The 8,341-nt window shown below is 23.5% G+C and overlaps 1 pseudogene; it reads left to right on the top strand.

Moving 5' to 3' along the window:
• The first annotated feature begins 5,948 nt into the window (after nucleotides 1–5,948).
• Nucleotides 5,949–7,229, top strand: LOC105618434 (annotated as a pseudogene).
• Nucleotides 7,230–8,341: the final 1,112 nt, after the last annotated feature.

Raw genomic sequence — 8,341 nt, 5'->3', positions numbered from 1 at the left:
GGAGAGAGAGAGAACAAGATATTATATCTAAAATAACATGATTAACAGACAGCTCTTTTTCACCTAATCACATAAACCAACCTGTTATAATTTATTTCTTTTTTTCCTCAATATTGATCATAAATAATGGACATATAATAAAAATTGTGAATTCGCTAAGCAATGATATGAGGAAATATTTGTAAGAAATTAAAACAATGCGTGCATCTATATAAGACGACTATTACTTTTAGTTACATTATATAGAATTTTGTCATCATCTAAATTTTAAGATTCTAAGAATTCTAAGACAATGTATATGTAATTCTAAGACAATGTATGTGTAGTATGATTTGGAGTAAGACGCAAAAGACTTTTGTATCAATTTCTAACGTACCGATTTATGCTATAATGCAATAAGAACACCTTAGATCGACTCGAAGTCCACAATTTTCAATTACAAAATTTGACTTTAACATCTTTTCAGAAATATTTTTATAAAATATCTAATACAATTATTCTTTTGAAATAAGTATTAAGAAATGAAATTAGAAAAAATTATTTTAAATAATTGAATCCTTGATACAATCAATTAAGGAGGTTTCCTACATTAGAAGGTTAAAAAAATTCGATTTTTTTTTATAAATTGATAGTATAACTTTTCGAGAATAATAAAATTTTAGAGCGAAATTCGGTATAAATTTTTGCTTGTATATACGGGTGCACGGCGCGCAAGTGTAATAAATAATTAAAAAAAAATTTGTTTATTATAATTCTAAAGTACTCTTAAAGCCATTCAATTTTCGTTCAGAAAATTTTTTTCTATATCTTATAGTTTCGATGATATTCATTTAAAAAAAAAAACGAACTTTTTTGAGAAAGTGTTTCACCTTTTAAACCTCAAGATAAGCACAAACAAAAAACGGGTCTAATATTTTTTTATATTCTACAACATATCCATAGCTCATTAAAATCGGTGAGGATCCCTTGTTAATAGCATGAAAAAGATCCGAGAATGGCTCGTAGAATGGCTCAAATTATTCAAAATGAATTTCAGAAGAATTGAAGAAGATTGTATGTCCTTGAAATAATAAATTAGCCTCCGAACACTTAAGTACTTAAGAATTAAATCGAAAACTTTAAACGCATTTTTCTCGAAATCTGTTTTTTGCATTTTCTTCAATTTTGTGTACACAATTTTATGATTGAGAAAAAAGTATTTGTCCGATCGACTTCTCTTAAGGTTCGTTAGCTAATAGTTAACCATTCTCGATGAAGCTAAAAAGTTAAATAAAAATTAACATTACTTTTTTTTTGCATAAACGAACGGCTGCTACCTAGTGAAAATCTTTACTTTTTTTCAAAGTTGCACAAAATTTTAATTTATATATATTTAAAAAATTTTTTAGATTCATTTAAGATGATATTCTAAACAAAAATTAAAAATATTTGTTTATTTTTCGGTTCTGGCAAGAATTACAGTCGCTAGAATATACACAAAATCGTAACGAAGCGCCAAACTAAATGTTTATATTTTATGTTAAATTATGTTTATATTTTTATTTATAATACTTTTTTCACATAAAAATTTGTATGTACTCTACAATATTAAAACTTGTACTCTACAATATTAAATATTAAAAGTTATATTAAAACATGTAAAAAGTTTGAAATCGATAAACATTAGTCTTCCTTTTGAAAAAAAAAAGTTTAAAAAAAGAAAGATAAACAAAATTGCTTCAATTTTGCCGAAATATTGCCATCAAACACTTTTATTACAATTATTGCTGCAAAGTTACTATAAAGTTATTCTACTACAGTTTATGTGTTCTTTGCTCGCAATACTGCATCGAATCTCCTTTATTAAACTCATCTTTATGGCTTGTAATATTTTTAAATAAATTTTCAGCAAAATGCTGGCAAAATGTTATCTGGGAAGATTAAACTTTAATAATATAAAATAACGAAAAAATATCTCATATTTTTAGATTACAGCTAGTGAAAGCAAACTTAGATGACGTTTAGGGCGTGTCATAAAAAAATGCCTTGTATCTTTTAAAAACGGATTATTTATCTATTATTTTTCGCAATGAAACTATTGCAATAGCAAAACTACAAAACTTTTCATCGGAACTCATGGTTATCGAATTTTCAATACTTTTTTGAACAGATCAGCTTAATTTATTGCTTAAGCTTCTTAAATGTCTGTAATTTATCTGATTTAACATTTATTCAAGTGTTGTGGCTATTAATAACAATTAAGTTATATAATCGATAAGATAATTATCATAATTTAAAAATAATTTTATAGAATTCAATTATATATTCACCGTGAAACGATATATTAGGTGAGGGAAAAAGTTCGTGGCATTTTTTTAATGCCATCTAATAGGAAAAACGTCATGAACTTTTTCGCACATCTAATATGATAATATATGGATGGTAAAAATTTTCTCTTGGAAAATATGGTGCGTTATATTATATATTGAGTATATGTGTTAATAAAATAAATGTCTACTGAGTCTGTGCAGCTTTTTGACAAAGTATTCTCAAAATAAACATAAAAATATATCTCTCAGCGAACATTTACTTTTTATAACTTTGGAAATCTGTGCAATCAAGATGTATATGAAAATAAATGTATAAATAACGAAAATATTGCTTATTTTTATTAGAAGTGGCTTTACATTGAGATAAATCTAAATATCGCGTTAAAATAAAATTACAATTATTTGACATCATATTAAAACATTTGATTTTTAGAGTTAGAAGTAGCATTATTTAGAAATTAGTTCTTTAATGCTTATGATAATTTTTAAATTTTTTATTTTAATTTTTAAAGTTATGTTTTGAATACAAAAATTAACAGAAGATATACCGTATGTTCAAAAATTGTGTTATTATATTAAATTGTATTATTATATTGTGTTATTGTATTAAATTACAATGAGACGTTATATTTTTTTGTTAATAACTTTTTAACGAATAACAAGCGATGGCTAAAACTTGTTGAGGTTACTCAGGCCTATGACCTTGACAACATATATCAAGGTAAAGATTATTGGGAAAGAGGTCTCTTGGAGATTTATATTTATAATTTTTATTATTTTTACTTATACTCTCCACATGAATATATTCTATAAATTATAATAAATATAATAATAACTTATAATTATTATAAATTATAAACTTAATTACTATAATGTATGTCTGTGCATAATACATAAAAAATCTGAAATTTGTTCATAGAGTACTTTTAATAAACCATAGCTCAAAAATTGTCATTTGAGCCGTTTGTTTATAATATTTTTTTGTCAACATATATAATAAGTTACAATATATACAGATAGAAAAAATTTAAAAAATCTGCTATGAATGCAAAAGGGATTACAAAATTTGATTGTCAAATTTGTTTACTATCTCTTTTTTAGAGTTTATTTCTTCTATTCTTTTATATATAATTTATATGATTATATAAATCCTTTATATTTACAATATATAAGTAATATATATATAAAATGTAAAATATATAAAACTATTAGTTGTATCTATGTACAAAAATCACATACGTAAAAATGATTTTCATCATTTTGACACTTGCATTTAATTTAATAATAACATCAAAATATGTCATCAAAGCATAAAATAGCCACATGATTGCATTTCACATTATAACTTAATGATTAAAAATGATTAGTCACGGAAGACTTACATATACACTTATATATAAACGTAATATAAAATCCGATATAGGATATTTCCATTTTAATAAAGCTAAAAAGTATATTTTTTTACGATTTATTTTATTGTTATTGTTCAGTTTCACATTAAGTTTAGAATCGGAACGTTTATATGAATACATCAACTAAATAAAAGAATTAAACGCCAATTATGGTCAAAGTTAGTAAAAAATATTGAAATAAATAATAATATAATAAATAATAATATTTCTATATGTATAAATACAACTTTTTGCTTATGTCACTTTTGTTAAATTTAAAATATGATGACATAATTACTTTTTCACATATTGCTTACATTCAATAAAAATAAAAAATATACTAAAAAAACGAAAAATAATACATCTGAGGATGTAAGATTTTGGTTGGTGGTCGATTTGGAAAGCACTAACGCGCTTTAAGCGCGTTGTAATCATCATTCTATCTTTATTGTTCATTAGACGTAAAATAAGAAGAAAAATACTGAAAAGCGCAGAAATCGATCGCAACTTTTATCTACGTAACATAATGGCATGCATCTTTTTTTCTTCTAATCACAGAAATCAATCCGATCATGATAATAAGTTACTTAGATTTTTTTTTAAATATTGATCGAAAATAATATGTTAACGGACTTGTAAAAAATACATAAAAATTTCAAATCGCGTTATTCACTAAGCAATAATCTTGTAAATCTTTATAATGCTTTATAAAAAAAAATGTGTCTGTATAAGATGACCATTACTTCTAGTTTCATTAAATAGAATTTTACAATCGTCTACGACAATGAATTTGGAGCAAAACGCAAAAGATTTTTGTGCCAAAAGTTTCCATTGTACCGACTTATGCGATGATGCAACAAGAATGCTTTAGACAAAGTCGAGCACTCGAGATCCACAATTTTCAACTACAAAATTTTAACATCTTTTCAGATATTATATACTCTTATAAAAAATATTCTATTATCTTTTCTAATATAAGTATTTGGTGTAATAAAAAGAAATCCATTATTTTTCCATTCAATTTCATGCAAAAATAATGGATTTCTTTTTACTATACTTAATATTAAGAAACGAGATTTTTAAAAATCCATAATAAAGATTAGATAGTTGATATAATTAATAACAAAATTATAACACTTTTAGTTTTAACTAGGATTTATTTTTTAAGAATTACAAATGGTATAAATTAATAATAGTATAAAGAATATTTATTTTCACATTGGAATATGTATATGATACTTTTATGTTGGCAATGAATGTTACTTATTAAATAATGGCATATTAAGAATTAGAAATTAATGAATTGTATAATTTCGTTGATTGTATGTACATTTCAGGAGCCGTATTTTCTTCATTTTTACAATAACAATACAAAAGTTACGAGACTGTGGGGAAATATGGAATCTACTTTCGGAATCGTTAAACTTTACGTAAGACCGCGCATATATCTCACATCGCGAAAATAGATTATTGTATAACATCTTACATTAATAACATAAAATAAATAGATATTTCATATTTTTAGATTACAGCCAGTGAAAGCGAATATAAATGGTTTAGGTATGTCAGAAAAAGACAGATCTTTTAAAAACGGATTATTAGGTATTATTTTTTGCAATCAAACTATGGCAATACCGAAGTTAGAAACATTTATATCACGACTTGTTACCGAATTTTCAGTATTTTTTTGGATAAACAAGTTAATTTATCAAACTTTTTAAATGTTTATTTGATTTAACATTTATTTAAATCTTAATTTAATAATTTAATAAATAATTATGTTACAAGATAAAGTATTGGTGTCATAATTAAAAAATATTTCATAGAATTCAATTATATATTCATCCAGAAATTAAAAATTTTCTGCTGGAAAATATGGTGCACTATATTGATTATGTGTGTATTACTGAGTCTATGCACCTTTTTAACACAAAATATTTTCATACAGAATGAAAAAACGTAAAAATGTATCTTTCAGCGAACATATATTTTATAATTTTGGAAATTTCTACAACCAAGGTATGTATTAGCAAATAATTGATTCGAGTATTGTTCGTTACAGATTATACATATAATAATATGTATATTATTATATGATAATATATAGTACAAAAAATTTATAAATATACATTTAATTATATACTCAATCAAATTAAAACATTATTTTATCACATTGAAAATCACAATGAGAAAAATCATTAATTTGAATAATTGCAATATTCTGTAGGCTATAGTCCCGAGTATCTCAATGGAAAGAATATTAGAAGTATCGTTGGGATTATTTTGTTCTATGATATGCACATCATTTGGTGCTGTGTTATTTATGTTTTTATCGAAAAGTGGTTTTGTACCATCATTTGATAAATTTGAATCTTTGGTATATAATACTAAGTTTAATGTTGTCACTTTGAAAGATTCGATAGGAGAGACCTTGTTTAAGGTACATATACTATCAATATATTTCATTGATATATGTAATAGTTTGAGGCTTTTTTGTGTATAAAACTTAAACTTGTTTGAATGCTTGGTATTTAAATGTTATAGATACTTACGACAGATTCAATAGTACGAGCAAAAAACTCAAATCGCTTAATCATAATATCAACACTTTAGGAAATGCAAAAAGATATGTTCCTTGCCAGATAAATATGTCATGTTTCAAAACGAAGAAACGCATAAAGTAAATGGCGAGATTAAATGTCATTTGATTAACATTGGAGAAGAATTTATTAGAACATGGGTAACTTCCGGCATCGTAAAAAATTTTAAATAAAAGAATCATCGATGTTGGGTAAAAAAACATCTGTTTAAAATAAAATAATGTAAATGGGTTCTTTTTGAAAATTAATATCTTCAAAATCGATATTATACAAATCGTATTATACAAATGCTCAATTTAATTTGAATATGTAAAAATTTCTATCAAAATTTTAATTTATTAGGGATTGGAATATCTCTATAATTCAAACAAAGACTTTTGAAGACATTAAAATTTTATATATTTTTATTATCATTCTTATTAAAATTAGATTTAAATTTTTAAAATTTTAAATATGTTGATAATTTTAGAATAATTCGTAGAGAAAAGTAAAAATTAAAAAGATTTATTCATTAAATAATATTTAAAAAAGTTGATTATTATTAATAAATTATTATGATTCTCAAAATTTTTAATAATAAAGTAACGTATTCGATATTTATATTTTTATAAACAGTTGAGATATATATATATTTACCCAATAGCAGAATTAATATGTGTAACAACAAATCTAATCTTAGTCTATGATATATTTTATTTATTAACAAATAATTTTCATAAATAGGATACTTAAATTAATAGAAGTTGGACTATTGAGTGCATTGAAAGATCGTTAGATGGAAAATAAATTTAAACAGTATAAAAACGACCAGAAATCGAAACCAATTGAATTACATCAAGTTTCTTTAATAATTATGATGCTGTGGTGCGATTATGACACTTGTTATAATTGAAAAAATTGTATTTGCTTATAAAGTGAAGCAATTTTAACTATTTTTAACTTATACTACACTACGCATATATTCTACAAATTTATTTGCAAGTAGTAATTTAATTAGTATTAAATAATTGTTAAATTATCTAGTAATTGTAATAATATATTTTTTAAATAATTACACACACAGAAAGTTTTGAAAAAGAATACGTTTTTGTGAGAAAAAACTGATTCAAGTTTTGTTGAAATATATATAAATAGAAATATAAATACACTTTGAATTATTACATAAATTTGTAATATATTTTGTGTATCCTAACATAAAAACTATTTAAAATAATTTACATATGTATTGTGAATTTATAAAAGTTATACTCTTACTGCCCCGGGAAAAAATATTTTATATATAATTATATAAAATTATATAAAAATGTATATAATTTATTACAAGTAGACATATTTTATATATAATTGAATATAGTTATATATTTATATATAATTATATATAAAATATTATATTTATAAAATACATTATATATGAAACATTTTGCCCGGGATTTTGGCATATTTTGAATATTAAAATTAGTCGGTGATGAGCCATTGCGTATGCATTTTATAGGAATTGCGAAGGATACATAACAAAAATTTGCATTAAAAAATACGAGTTATTTGAAACTAAAGATCGAATTATTAAACAGAAATAGCTGTTCGCTTCGAACCAGGGACAATTATAATAAAACCTGAGTAATGTTCATTGTCCAGAAGAACTACTTGTTGTACGAAGTCCAACGAATTCTGCGAGTATTGCATAAATTAACATTACTCATTCATTATTTAAGAAAATATTAAATGCTAACTATTATTATCTCAAAGATTACTTGACAGTATCCAGTCCCTCTCGCCAGATTCAAATTTAGAGAAGTTGGAATGGGTGAACTTACTTAGAAATTATTAATTTATTGTTAATACTAAAGTAAAAAATGCATTTTTCTAATTACAAAGTGATAATTGCGATGTATAGCAATTATGTATAGTTTTACAATCGAATAAAATATTAAGAGATATCAAAATATATAAAGTGATTATCACATATTATATACATATACATATACATATATATATATATATATATATATATATATATATATATATGTGTGTATGTGTGTAT

The sequence above is a fragment of the Atta cephalotes genome, assembly GCF_000143395.1.
Source record: "Atta cephalotes unplaced genomic scaffold scaffold00001, whole genome shotgun sequence".
Taxonomy (NCBI): domain Eukaryota; kingdom Metazoa; phylum Arthropoda; class Insecta; order Hymenoptera; family Formicidae; genus Atta; species Atta cephalotes.
This window is presented reverse-complemented; position numbering and strand designations above follow the sequence as displayed.